Source organism: Phoca vitulina, unplaced genomic scaffold (assembly GCF_004348235.1).
Source record: "Phoca vitulina isolate PV1807 unplaced genomic scaffold, GSC_HSeal_1.0 scaffold7, whole genome shotgun sequence".
Taxonomy (NCBI): Eukaryota; Metazoa; Chordata; class Mammalia; order Carnivora; family Phocidae; genus Phoca; species Phoca vitulina.
In genome coordinates this window covers 25,472,072-25,484,398 of record NW_022589710.1, presented here as the reverse complement: position 1 = coordinate 25,484,398, position 12,327 = coordinate 25,472,072, and the positions used below count along the sequence as shown (strand labels likewise).

Below are 12,327 nucleotides of genomic sequence, written 5' to 3'. Positions count from 1 at the left end.
TCTCATGAGTTGCTTGTAAATTAAAGGCTCAGGGACTTCCAAGAAAACTAAAAATCCTATACATCGGGGTTTTTCTGTCCTCAGTAATAAGAGCTAACATTACTTGGCAATTTACTGTGTCAGACCATGCCATTGCATTATATGTACTATTTCATTTAATAATCAAAACCACACTGCGGTATGGTTACTATCATTATCCTCATTTTACAGATAAGGAAAAAGAGGCTCAGAGAATTAAGTAACTTCCTCAAGGTTACACACTGGAAGATAGTGGAGCCTGCATCTGGGCCCCAGAGGACTGATTTCAAAAGACCTCGTTTTTTTTGTTTTTGTTTTTTTTAAGATTTTATTTATTCGACAGAGAGAGAGAGAGACAGCAAGAACAAGAACACAAGCAGGGGGAGCGGGAGAGGGAGAAGCAGGCTCTCCGCTGAGCAGGGAGCCCGATGCGGGGCTCCATCCCAGGACCCTGGGATCATGACCTGAACCGAAGGCAGACACGTAACGACTGAGCGACCCAGGCGCCCAAAGACCTCGTTCTTACCATTATACTTTCCTGCTTCTCTTCCATGTCGCCTCCAAAACATACTACTCTTTCTGCAGTAATTTCAGCGAGCAACTTGTCAGAGTTGTGACCCTATTGTGAGCATGTTTTTTTTCTATTTTCTAAGATTACACATGCTAAGTTTTTGCTGTTCTAAGCAGTACCTCATTTGAGCAGAATATACTTACTACCCATTTGTAAAACTTTTGTTACTTTACCTGTTTTTCATCTTGCTTATGAGCCCACGTCAAAATTCTGAGCCTTTTCTTAAACCACAAAAAATGCCCTTTTTCTCTTTAGGGAAACACGAAAGAAAGATACGTATATATCATTTGTTTCCCTTTGTAAGCACTTTGTTTTATCTATTAGATTTCTCATAATCCTATGTTTTACAGTAAATGCTTCCTGGAGACTGCCACAGACTTCAGCATCCGAATTTCACTGCTGTTGTAGGTAGAGACAGGATGTTTCCAGGGATGTTTACAAAAAGATAACTTGAAGGAGGGGGAAGGGTGTCCAGGGGAGGAGGAAAGTGTATAAAAGGTGGGGACATAATGGCAGGAAGAGGCAAACAAAAAACAAAAAAAAGAAAAAAGAATTTTTCACAATGTCTCCTTAAGAGTGAACTATTCTGAAAATATTTAGAAAACAGTCCTTTGAAATTGGGGTCCAACCTAGATCATTTATGGATCAATGAAACAATAAATCAGGAGGGACCTTGAGATGTTACCTACCTGGCACTTAATACCCAGTATCTCACTAGAAAGGCCTAGAACACAGGGCGAAGGAGAAAAGGGAGAAAGAGACGTTCAAGGGACTTCTGCAGGGGAGCAGAGACAGAACAGCCCTGAGGAGGTAAAACGCTGCCTCACTGGGCTACTGCTCTGCTTACTCTGGGCAGGGCTGAGTCCATCTGCACAGAGCCACAGAAGACCTTGGCGTCAATCAGAAAAGGGCACGCCATCCCTAGGCCAGTGGACTCACTGCTCGGGCTGCAGAGTAGGTTTTAGCGGTCAGACGGCACTAATCTAGACTAGACTGAGGGTCAGAGCAGCTTGTACTCTTGACGCTGTCGTGAGCCCTGAGACTCTGAGTCCCTCAACCTCACAGGGCCTCAGTCCTTCCACTTCTAAAAAATGGTGAGGCTAGCTGCCACCTGAGGTCTCCTCCCTCTTCCCAATTCTCAGGTAAAATCTGGCAATATCCAGCTGGTATATTCCTGTGTCCCTGAAACACTAAGATTCTGTGGACTGAGTTGAGACTTGAGTGTTTTCGTAATATTGCATTTTTTTCTCTCACATTTCTGAAGTATTTTTCTCTTTTTATCTTAAGACTATATTCTCCTTTCAACTCCAAAGTGCTTGACTTTTCTTGAGCCATCAAAAGGTCATGCCCCACATATCAGCCCCAAACTCCCCAAATGTCCCTCAACAGAATGGATAAATAAACTGGGTACATCCATCCACAGAAGTAAAAGAAAAAGGCACTGCTACCTGCATCAATTTGGACATGACACTACGTTGAGCTGAAGAAGACAAAAAAGAGAACTTGTATTTGATTGCACTTAAATGCAGTCTGAGAACAGATTAAAACTAACCCACGGCAAAGAACGTCAGAATAGCTGTTATCCCTGGGGCAGGGATTACCAGTGTAAGGAGAGGCTTCTAGGGGGCAGGGGGATGAGGTAATGATCTGGTTTTTTGATTTGGATGCTGGCTGCCTGGATATGATCACTTCATGGTATACACTTCTGATCTGTGCATTTTTCTGGTTGTATCTAATTATTCAATAACAAGTTCAAAGAAACAAAGCCACAGGGACCCCCCCCCCCCAAGCCATCTACTGAAACTGGGACAGTACACGTGCTGCTACTTGTGGGGAGAAAAATAACTACTCATTTAATATAAGCCACACAAAGAACTACCTGAAAAGCTCAGTGAGCTTTTCATTAATTTCCTAAAATCTTCATCCAGAACTTGTTTGATTTTTATAATGATTTCCTCCTTCATATGAAACTGTGGTTATAAGTTAGTATAAAATAATTGCTTTTCTGTGTTCATATACCTGAAAAACGTTACTGCTCAACGTTCTAAAATAAATATGTATAAAGGCAGGGTTATTAGAAAACCTCTGAAAATATTCCTGGATAATCAATTAGGAATGCTGAAGGTTCTAAATAGTTATTTTTGGTCAGAATTATCCCAGTTATCACATTAATGAAATAAACTAGATAATGCCCAAATTTCTACTTGGTTTCTTCCTGTACCGGTTACACTCTGTTAGGTAAGCCACAAAGGTGGGGAAAGGCATTCAAGAAAATGTTATACTCAGACAGCTCCCAGAAAGCTCCAGTCAACACTGCCTTCTCCTCTGGCCTATCACTGGTTCATCTGAACTTGGTGCAGCACTACACGTTTCTCCTCCTGAGAAAATTCTTCCTGTCAGATCAGCGATTTCTTTCCCCTTCCCAGTGTTCTATTATCTCTTTTTGGTCAGTATGGTATACTACATGATTGCTCCACTTGATACAGAAAAAAAGTGGTATTATACAAACTTGCATCAGAAGTAATTACACCACCAAATCATATCAGATAACCTGGAAGCACAGGTAGCTTGTTTTCACTCAAAATTTTATGGTAACTCTGGCCATTATTACTGTAGAGCCTCTCTGGTCCCACAGCATGGCAGGCAGGCTCTAGTTCTCACAAGCGTTTGGGCTAATAATATTTGTAGAATCATCAGAGTTTAGACAAAAAATGTTCCCAGTCTTTGAAATGAGAAGTGGTGTGGGGTGGGGGCAGAACACAATAATAAGCATCCAGTCCCTGAACATTATTTAACACCAAAGCAGCAATTCGACACAAATGCAGGCAAGCTTTCCAAGGTAAGTATCACTTAACAGCACTATTTCAAGTTGTATACAGATTGTGTAGGGCACCTTAATACTAATCCTTCTTTTTTCTCAGCTAAAGATCTTACTTTTTAATTTCCACCTTTAAATAGAAAGTTTTCCCTACTTCAGCCTTGTTTTAAATATTCATCCTAAGTTCAGGGCGCCTGGGTGGCTCAGTCGTTAAGCGTCTGCCTTCGGCTCAGGTCATGATCCCAGGGTCCTGGGATCGAGTCCCACATCGGGCTCCCTGCCCGGCAGGAAGCCTGCTTCTCCCTCTCCCACTCCCCCTGCTTGTGTTCCTGTTCTCGCTATCTCTGTCTCTGTCAAATAAATAAATAAAATCTAAAAATAAATAAATAAATAAATATTCATCCTAAGTTCAGATTTTCCTTGCAACTCAACCCCCAGTATTCTACCTCCTCCTTCCTCTCAAATTATTCCTTTAATTTGTTTCTACTTATTTTTATAGGCCCCCAAAGCCTCTTCCTCCGGATAATATGCAATTCAATTTTAGTACGTGTGCTGCCGAAGCGAGCATGATAATACGCAATTCAAAAAGCCCTCTTCTACCCTCCATGTCAAAGTTTAACTACAGAGGCCAACAATACTATCTTTCCTGTGTGGGTTTAGGAAAGATACATTTCTTAAAAAGATTTTATTTATCTATTTGAGAGAGACAGGTGGAGAGGGAGAAACAGAAGCATATACCCCACTGAGCAGGGAGCCCGAGGACGTTGGGGGGGGGGGCTCTGTGGTGCTCAAAGGTAGATGCTTAACTGAGTCACCCAGGTGCCCCTAGGAAAGACACATTTTAACTAAAATTTCACCACTCATAAAATTCCTTCATTGTATCTTTTCTATTCCCCCCTCCTACACTCAACTGTTTAATACACAATCACAATGCAATTAAACTCCCAAATGTGTAATTATATAATCAAAGACTTCTTGAAAGTATATAATTTTAAGTGTGCAACACACACCCTTTATAACTTTAGCGCTGGAAGTACAGATTTTTTTAAACTACTGTAGTTTTCTTATAGGTTGTGTTTGTTGTTTCTTGTTGGTGAGGGAGCAGGGTAGAGGATCATCATATAAGGACCAATTGCTTAATATAGGAAACCAGAAACTGTATTACAACAGGATTCTACTGAAGACTGCAAACACACAAAACTCTTTATTTTCTTTAAAACAACACTGGAATTGCATAAACGAAAGCCAAAGATTCTATGCTTTGCCCATAAGAATACACAATACTGAATACTTCTGGCTTTCCTACACAGGCTTCATTTACCAAACCAGGGTATTTATAAGGTTTGTATTAACGTGAAATCGGAAAAACCCATGTCTGCATAAATACAGAAAACTTTCTATCCTTTAGACACTTAAAACAATTTTAAAGGCCTTTATAGAAGTCCCCTGAATTTAGTTCTGAACTCAGAAAACCACCTAAGGGATCATTTGTGAATGCCATCTGGGATCCAGGCAGTTTCATCAACAAAAGGGAAAACTTGTTGAGATCATCCAAATCTAAAATTCACATACATTTTTACATCTGGACTGAGTTAATCTTTTCTTGGTACTGGCTTTCATGTAATAAAATAATTGTTTGCAGGTTTTTTTTTTTAAACCCTCAGTCTCAGAAATCAAAATGTGTAGCATCCAAGTTGAAAACTACAAAGAATTCCTTTATCAAAAAAGTTGTGAGACAGGACTTATTTACACTAAACTCTGAACTTGACAATTGAGGCAAAAACAATTCGGTTTGAAACTTTCATTTCAAGCATCTGCCACAAAAAGGCTACACAAGTCTATTATGTCATAAGTTCTGAAAGCCAAAGGCTTTTTAAGTGTAGTTAAAAGTGGAAACAAAGTCCAGAAACTAGAAAAGCTCTACAACCCCCACTTCCCTGGATTCAGCTAGCCCAATTGAATGAGTTTTTACAGAACGGGTTGCCAGAAATGATTACCTAGCACATGGACACTTTGCTTTCAAATGCAGTGTCTTCATCCTAGCCCCTATTGTTTTCCTGGAGAGCCAGGAGCATCTTAAATCAGCAAGTTCAAATTATGTACTTGAAGCTGGTAGCTTACCCAGGTTGCCCCCCAGAAAGGAGGGAGTGGAAATAGAGAAAGATTTCCTTTCCCTTAAGATGTTTTGAGTTCTGTAAGAACTGCTGATTACTGTGGTCCATCAGTGTCAGATCTCAGGCATTTTTACAAGCAATTCAAAAGGGGGAAAATTAGTTCATATTACAGTCAGTCTGCTTTCTGGAAAAGATATCCTGCAGATAACTTACTTGATAGTAGATATCCCCTGGGGGACCCTTCCCATCTAATGATCCCAAAGGTCCATTTTAATATGAAATATAAATCCAGTATGTTTACAAACATACTGAAAGAGCATTTAAATGTCAGCTATCTCATATTGTGGAGTAATTTCATTTTTAACATAATACTTTTATTTCTCAAAACCACACCCAAGGAAAATGATTAAGTGCTACAAGTTTTATACTACAAAGGACAACAGCAAAAGCATCTGTTTTCCTGCCTCTCTCCTCTGGTCTTCTCCCCTCCCCCACTCTCTACGGAGTAGGCTGTTTATAAGTCTTAGTGGTTGTTAAAATTACTTTCTACAATACTCTCATGATGCTGTAGATTCTGAAAAACTTCTTATCCTTTAACATTGCTGAGCCTGAATTTATGCGCTGCCCTAAGAAGAAAAAAATCCAAAAGTCAAAAGCCTTTTTAATGACAGATGTATTACGGAAAATTTTCCCCACAAAGTTTTGATGCTGTGAAATATCAACTCCCTGAAATCACAGAAAGGAAATGACTTACATTCTTGGAAAATGAAGCCACTAGCAGCTTTCTCCAACAGTATTTTCTAATCCCTAAACTACACCCTGTGGCAACGGGGAGTATTTCGTGCAAAAGCTAAATTTAAATAGATGCTTATAAAACCAATAAACAAACATCGTGGGATCTCAGAGAAAAAGGGAGAGAATCAGATACTTTTTCTGCACACTCAAAAAAAGCTGGAGAGCACAGGCTTGAAGTCAAAAGCAACCTGAGAACGCTTGCTGAAGTTTTCCTTCCCCGCTGTGGGCAATGCAAAGCTCCTGAGGGAAATTCTGGCAACACAGATTTTGCCAAAAAATAAAAACGAAAAGGGTGTAAGGGAGCTAATATTTCTTTGGACACTAACTACACAACTGCACGGCCTAAAAATCTGCCAGCCTTCATTTCAACTTTAAAATATGCTTGTTTTGACAGCTTTCCATTTATTCATGCCCTTAAAGAAAACGCCCTCCCCATTAGGTTATGCTGTCCCAGGACTCGAGATGCTGTTAGAAGCCCTGTGGATCTCACACGGGTGGCCCCCAGCGGTCCATACCTGACAGTTCCTGGCCCTCCTCCAGGACAGGCTGGTGGTCTCCTCTGCCCGGGGCCCGGCCTGCACGCCGCAAGCACCTCCAGGAACCCAAATTCTGCAGGCCGCGCCCCCCACTCGCATCCCACCGAGGCCCCCTTCTGGCGCCGCCGAGCCCCAGCTCAATCTCCGGCCCCCCGACCAGACACTTCAGGGACCGTGGGGCAGACGCCGCGCTCGGGTCCCTTCCCGCAGCCCGGCTGCCGGGCCCCGGCGCGCGCACAACAGGCGGCACGGCACCCAGGAATGCAGGGTTCAGGGGCTGGCCCCGGCGCTCCGTCAAAGGCGCGAGCGATGGGGCGCAACCGACAGGCGCCCCCAGAACAGGGCGCCGGAAACCACCGGGGAGCCGAGCGCGGCACCGTGAGCCCGGGGCGCAGCCCGCAGCCCCGGTCGGCCTCCCGTCCTCGCCGCACAGGCGGCCACGGAGCTCCGCGCCTCCCCCGCTGCCGGGCTCGGCTGCCCCGGGGCCCTGTCCTCCCGCCCCGGTGTGGGCGAGCTCTGCCGGTGGAGAGGCGACCTTCCAGCCCGGTGCCCGACGCCCAGAGCCGAGGAAGCAAGAAGGCGAAGAAAGACGCAGAGAAGGGGACACTGCTTTAGCTGGGGCTCTCAACTCCCAGAAACCCTCCCAAAGTCCCGTCCAGCCGCCGCCGCCGCCGCCCGGCCGGCAGGGGGCACAGTGGGCAGCCGGGGCGCGGTGGCCGGGCTAGGAGCCGACTGGAAGCCCCCAGGCGCCGAGTTCCCGCTAGTACCTCGCAGAAAGCCCGGAGCACCAGGCGTCGGACTCTCATCAGCTCCTCGTCCCTTCCTGCTTGCGCCGCGCCAGCCCGGCTCCTCTCAGCCCCTCTGCCCCGGCGGCTTGACGAGCGCTCCGCGTCCGCCCCGCCCCCCGCCCACGCCTCCCGCCCCGCCCCCCGAGGCTCCGCCCACACGCCCGCCCCGAGGTGGCGGGGGTGGCCGCCGAGCCGCGGGAGCGGAGAGCCCAGCTTGCGGCCGCACGTGGAGCCTGCCGGCCCCGCCCCGGACCCAACCAAGCGTCCCGCGGAGGGGTGCCGCCACTCGGGGGTGGGAGAAAGCGGAGGGCACCGCACCTTCCGGGTCCCGAGGAAGGAGGAGAGTGGCAGAAGAGCGCTGTGTGTGGACCACTGCGATCTAGGCCTTTCCCCACGACGGAGGCGGGAGGGCACGCTGTCAGCTTCCCCCTTCTGGCCGAATGGCCCTCTCCGACGCTCGGCCCCCGCTCCCCTGGAACGCTCTCTCCCGAGCCCAGTTGGGTTGGGCGGGGGTGGCTGTTTGGCCTGAGCATCGTCTTACTAATTCGGAACGACGGCGTGGAGGCCACTCAAAGAGGAGGCGATCCCAGCAGAGGAGGCTTCGTGACTCCTAGCTTCCCTCCCGTCCTCCTGTCCCGCACCCACCGGCCCACCCACCACTCGGGACGCCGCGCCCTTGTGGGTTTTTATACTGGATGGAGGGGGCGCCGCCGGGAAGCCAAGCCTCCCCCCGCTAACTCTTGTTTATGCAATTGTAGACACAGCCTCTATTTGCTGTGGTTTTAGCGTTCGTGACCCCTCAAATTCTATTTGCCCGCTCCCAAAGGTGGCTGGAGGGCTTGGCGGGTGATGCAAAGCGCCGCTGGAAGTTGTTTTTTTTATGGCACTAAGAATCGAATCAGAAGATTGAGGTTTCTTTGCCTCCTTTAGTTGCTGGGTCTGGGGAAGAGCGGGTCAGCCTGTGCCCGCTAGGACCTGCTGATGGGAACTGGAGACACGGGAGAGACCCAGCCTCCACCTGGTCCCCAGGCCCTGGACGCACAGTGCTCCCACCTGGTGGGCTTCTGCCCTCTGAGGTCTTAACGCTGACTGCCGACCCCAGTGACCCCTGGCCAGGGGTGGCAGTAACGCCCCACAGGGCCCCTCACTAAAGGAGGAATAGGGTGTATGTTTCCGGGTCTGACAAATGGGTGAGGAGACAGACAGGGGAGGACCTGAGAAAGGACATTACCCAAAATCAGATTTATGCTTACAGAAGCCAACTTAATGGCTCTGCTCTTTGAATCCAAACATCAGTATGTAAAGCTGGCTGGGACTGGTTGAAAGTGTACCTGTTTGTGTGCCTCCTTTGCTTGGCAAAAGAAATTCAGTTTTGTGTTCATTAGGGCTGAAGCTAACTTGGAATAGTTGCCTCATTCGCAGCTTTTACCATTTGGGAACCATGACCCTGGAACTGAATATGAGAAGCTGTGATCTTTTTTCACAGTTGATAATACACTCAGAGTTTCTTTCTGATAAAGCAAAGCAGCAGTGTCTAAGGATATTGCGCTTATGATTTTAAGTCATGACTTCATTATGGAAAAGAGAACAAGAGCTATGTTTCAATGACTGCCTTCTAAATTAGTTGTATTTAATTAATAGACTAAAATTAAAAATTGGTTGACGGTAGTTGATGACAATGTAAGCATTTAAAAGTGGAGGATTGCACTTTTCTCTCATTTTTATCTTTTACATGCATTCAGAATGAGTGCATAGTGAACACGAGTTGGTAAGGTCTTTAATTAATTTGATGTCTAATGAGATAGTCCAGCATTTCATATGTAAAGATAAATGAGTATTGCTTTACTATCTTGGAAAACAGTTCCTAAATCTGATTTCTTTTCAGGCTTTCTCCATCTAGCAGATAAAGAACAACATATTGTTAGATGGTGAAACACTGCTGCAATATAAAATAATTAGGTAACCCAAGGAGCAAAATATTTTAAACAGCTTTTTTAAAAAAACATATGTTTAAGGGGTGCCTGTGGGTGGCTCAGTCGATTAAGCAACTGCCTTCGGCTCAGGGCATGATCCCAGGTCCTGGGATCGAGTCCTGCATCGGGCTCCCTGCTCAGCGGGGAGCCTGTTTCTCCCTTTCCCTCTGCTGCTACTCTGCTTGCTTGTGCTCTCTTTCTCTCTCTCTGTCAAATAAATAAATAAATAATCTTAAAACACAAACATATGTTTAAGATTGGGTTTATGGTCTAGAATTAGATTGTGGCAAAATTTACTATGTGAATATTTTTTGAATCATAATGATCATATTAACAGTGAATACCACAAAAAACATGGACTCTTACATAATACATTTTGTAAACTAAGTACCTAAAAACTCTTAAAAAACCATTTTATAACCCCCTGAAACATCAGAAAATTCTGAAAGGATTGCTTTGGAAAACAACACATAATCCACTCAAGATGGAAATGGAGCTGAGAGAGGATGGGTTGTTTTAGATATTTCTTATCACAGGAAATGTTTTCTTGCACTTATTACAGTAAATACAAATTCATAGGTAAAGTTATATATTATTATTCTTTTTGATGTTGAGATATAGTTCTATTTCATTGATATGATGAGATGTTTTCCTAAATATGAGACATTGCCCATCAGTGAAACATCACCTTAAGCACATCTTAAATTACTACTTTTTCCATGGCATGAAAATATTAACATAACTATATTTTTGCCTTTTTTTTTTTAAGAAGTTATACATTCCATGAATTTATTGAGTACTTCCAAATGCCAGGCACAGGATTAGACTCTGGGATTTGAGGATAAATATATTCCTGAATTTTATAGTAGTTTGAGGAAGCAGGCATGTGAATAAACAGTTAAAATAACTTTAATGCTTGCCAGCATAGGGCTATGCAGGAGGAATAGTGGGAAGGCCTAGGACCTGCAAGGAGGGCACCAGACATCCTCTGTCTGGATGAGAAAGATGAACAAAGTTTGCCTAAGAACGAGCTGGTTGAGGTGATGGTTCTCAAACTTGGCAGCACATTGGAATCACGTGGGGACTTTCAAAAACTATGTCCCAGGCATGTGATTTAGTTGGTCTGGGATGTGGCCTGGCATTGGAAATGTTTCAAAATCCCCAGATTATTCTAAGTGGAGACACATGTGGGAACCATGGGTTGTGGGAACCTTGGGTCATGGCATCCCAGGTAGAGGGCACAGAGTGAACATGTGCACTGGGGTGTGTGTTTAAAGCATGATGGCCAGAGCCTCATTTTGCAATTGAAGAGGCTTAAGCTTTGGTGGCCGATATTTACACATTTTTGGCATAAAGAACACAATTATATAGAAAGCAAAGAGATGTGAATTGCTATAATTCACATTCCTTTACAAATATTTTCCAAACATTGGAATAGTATTATGAGAATTAAGATCAGCTCAGTTTTTTAAAAGAAAAAAATTTACTTCTTCTTCATCTTCCATATATAATTCAGGGTTATTTGAGACTCAGAGTATGTTTCAATGCTGAAATAGAAGTTCTAGACAGAGAAAGTCAGTAATTTGACATACTGGCTTTTTAAAAAGACCTTCCCAAAATTAAATACTGTTCTTCATTCTGGCTGAAGGTCATAATAAAAAAATTAGGTTCATTTTTTTTTTTTTTGGTAATTACTGAAGTTCCATTTAAAAAGCAAAACAAAATACATTTGAAAGCAATCAAAATTCATTTAAATAAGTCCTAATCTAAGGCCTTAAATGTCCATTTAGCTAATGTATATTACTTTGAAAGACAAACTAATCAGATGTGGAAACTTAACAGTGCAGTGATGTAGTCCGGATTCTCACTGCCTAACATTCAAAATGCTCTTTTTATTATTCTCAGTGGTATATCACTGTGTTCTCTTAAACAAAAACACCAAAAGAGATTCTAATACTCAAGTCAGGAAAATAGATTATCAAATAATGTCTCATTATGATGCAGCAGGAGCCCCTAACCAGGACAAATAACTATTCTGCAGAGGCAGAATGGCACAGGGATTAATATATTATGGAGCAATCTAATGCAGAAAGATTTACCTTTACCCAATTTAGAGCCACAAAGTTGAAAAAATTAAATTAACTGAATTCTGCCCTTGTGGCCATCAAATTTTGAGAAAGTATTTAAAAATAGGATAATTTGGAGTGCCTGGGTGGCTCAGCCATTACGTATCTGCCTTCGGCTCAGGTCATGATCCCTGGGTCCTGGGATCAAGCCCCGCATTGGGCTCCGGCTCTGCGGGAAGCCTGCTTCTCCCTCTCCCACTCCCCCTGCTTGTGTTCCCTCTCTCGCTGTGTCTCTCTCTGTCAAATAAATAAAATCTATAAAATAAAATAAATAAATAAATAACAATTAAAAAAACAATAAATAAATAAATAAAATTAAAATAGGATAATTTGATTATCCTGGGACAAAGTTTGGTTTTGATGCAACATGTAAAACTTTACAGGAGACATATTGGAAGAGCCACCTTTCTTTCCATTCTATTATGATGTTAGTTTCACCAAAACATCACATTACTGTTCCTTGAGGGCCTAAATACTTGAATAGTCCAGACAAAAAGTTTGATAAGACTGGGAGGGCCAGGTCAGGCCCCTCACTCTTGAGGAGAGGCAGTTTTAAATGGGGCAGTGAAGGTGTTAGCTGGAAAAGGT

The 12,327-nt window shown here is 43.8% G+C and overlaps 1 protein-coding gene across 3 annotated transcripts in view; it reads right to left on the bottom strand.

The window, feature by feature from the left end:
- FRMD6 (FERM domain containing 6) overlaps positions 1 to 7,728 on the bottom strand; it is an 80,056-nt gene extending 72,328 nt beyond the window's left edge. For 2 of the 3 annotated variants that reach the window (XM_032405103.1, XM_032405105.1), the window contains exon 1: positions 7,620 to 7,728. The gene's annotated coding sequence lies outside the window, so the exon portion shown is untranslated. The other variant, XM_032405104.1, reaches the window with a different exon arrangement.
- Between the last annotated feature and the right edge of the window lie 4,599 nt (positions 7,729 to 12,327).